Raw genomic sequence first — 2500 nt, 5'->3', positions numbered from 1 at the left:
ACAACAACTTTTCGCCGTGCCCCTGGTACACCGCTCAGTAGCACTTTGCCACACAAACTCTCCTCGTGCCTATGGTACGACAACTTTTCTCGTGCCTATGGTACAACAACTTTCCTCCGTGCCCCTGGTACGACAGCTTTTCTCGTGCCTATGGTACAACAACTTTTCTCGTGCCTATGGTACAACAACTTTCCTCCGTGCCCCTGGTACGACAGCTTTTCTCGTGCCTATGGTACAACAACTTTTCTCGTGCCTATGGTACAACAACCTTTCGCCGTGCCCCTGGTACACCGCTCAGTAGCACTTTGCCACACAAACTCTCCTCGTGCCTATGGTACGACAACTTTTCTCGTGCCTATGGTACAACAACTTTCCTCCGTGCCCCTGGTACGACAGCTTTTCTCGTGCCTATGGTACAACAACTTTTCTCGTGCCTATGGTACAACAACTTTCCTCCGTGCCCCTGGTACGACAGCTTTTCTCGTGCCTATGGTACAACAACTTTTCTCGTGCCTATGGTACAACAACCTTTCGCCGTGCCCCTGGTACACCGCTCAGTAGCACTTTGCCACACAAACTCTCCTCGTGCCTATGGTACGACAACTTTTCTCGTGCCTATGGTACAACAACTTTCCTCCGTGCCCCTGGTACGACAGCTTTTCTCGTGCCTATGGTACAACAACTTTTCTCGTGCCTATGGTACAACAACTTTTCGCCGTGCCCCTGGTACACCGCTCAGTAGCACTTTGCCACACACACACTCCTCGTACCTATGGTACGACAACTTTTCTCGTGCCTATGGTACGACAACTTTTCTCGTGCCTATGGTACAACAACCTTTCCCCGTGCCCCTGGTACACTGCGCAGAAACTCTTTGCCACACACACACACCACTCGTGCCTATGGTACGACAACAGGCCCCGGGGACCTACATCGCACCTTGCTCTTGCCTCCCTTACAGCTGAAAAAGGTCCATGCCTGTGCCCTGGCCCTGCTGAAATTCCCTCTCCATTTAGCCGAGGCAGTGAGTCGGCCTCCTGTCTCCCTTTACGGTCGAAAAAGATGTGCTCCTGGGCGCGCTGGCCCTGCTGCTACTCACATCGGGCATGGACCTGGACCTCCAGCAGGCCCCGGGGACCTACATCGCACATTGCTCTTCCCTCCCTTACAGCTGAAAAAGGTCCATGCTTGTGCCCTGGCCCTTCTGAAATTCCCTCTCCATTTAGCCGAGGCAGAGAGTCGGCCTCCTGTCTCCTTTACGGTCGAAAAAGATGTGCTCCTGGGCGCGCTGGCCCTGCTGCTACTCACATCGGGCATGGACCTGGACCTCCAGCAGGCCCCGGGGACCTACATCGCACATTGCTCTTCCCTCCCTTACAGCTGAAAAAGGTCCATGCTTGTGCCCTGGCCCTTCTGAAATTCCCTCTCCATTTAGCCGAGGCAGAGAGTCGGCCTCCTGTCTCCTTTACGGTCGAAAAAGATGTGCTCCTGGGCGCGCTGGCCCTGCTGCTACTCACATCGGGCATGGACCTGGACCTCCAGCAGGCCCCGGGGACCTACATCACACCTTGCTCTTGCCTCCCTTACAGCTGAAAAAGGTCCATGCCTGTGCCCTGGCCCTGCTGAAATTCCCTCTCCATTTAGCCGAGGCAGTGAGTCGGCCTCCTGTCTCCCTTTACGGTCGAAAAAGATGTGCTCCTTGGCGCGCTGGCCCTGCTGCTACTCACATCGGGCATGGACCTGGACCTCCAGCAGGCCCCGGGGACCTACATCACACCTTGCTCTTGCCTCCCTTACAGCTGAAAAGGTCCATGCTTGTGCCCTGGCCCTTCTGAAATTCCCTCTCCATTTAGCCGAGGCAGTGAGTCGGCCTCCTGTCTCCCTTTACGGTCGAAAAAGATGTGCTCCTGGGCGCGCTGGCCCTGCTGCTACTCACATCGGGCATGGACCTGGACCTCCAGCAGGCCCCGGGGACCTACATCACACCTTGCTCTTGCCTCCCTTACAGCTGAAAAGGTCCATGCTTTTGCCCTGGCCCTTCTGAAATTCCCTCTCCATTTAGCCGAGGCAGTGAGTCGGCCTCCTGTCTCCCTTTACGGTCGAAAAAGATGTGCTCCTGGACGCGCTGGCGCCGGCTGCTACTCACATCGGGCATGGACCTGGACCTCCAGTAGGCCCCGGGGACCTACATCACACCTTGCTCTTGCCTCCCTTACAGCTGAAAAGGTCCATGCTTTTGCCCTGGCCCTTCTGAAATTCCCTCTCCATTTAGCCGAGGCAGTGAGTCGGCCTCCTGTCTCCCTTTACGGTCGAAAAAGATGTGCTCCTGGACGCGCTGGCGCCGGCTGCTACTCACATCGGGCATGGACCTGGACCTCCAGTAGGCCCCGGGGACCTACATCACACCTTGCTCTTGCCTCCCTTACAGCTGAAAAGGTCCATGCTTGTGACCTGGCCCTTCTGAAATTCCCTCTCCATTTAGCCGAGGCAGTGAGTCGGC

This window comes from Mchenga conophoros, unplaced genomic scaffold (assembly GCF_057382185.1).
Source record: "Mchenga conophoros isolate Kocher_MC1m ecotype Shallow Benthic unplaced genomic scaffold, M_conophoros_male_GT1.1 unmapped_scaffold_10, whole genome shotgun sequence".
NCBI classification, from domain to species: Eukaryota; Metazoa; Chordata; class Actinopteri; order Cichliformes; family Cichlidae; genus Mchenga; species Mchenga conophoros.
This window is presented reverse-complemented; position numbering follows the sequence as displayed.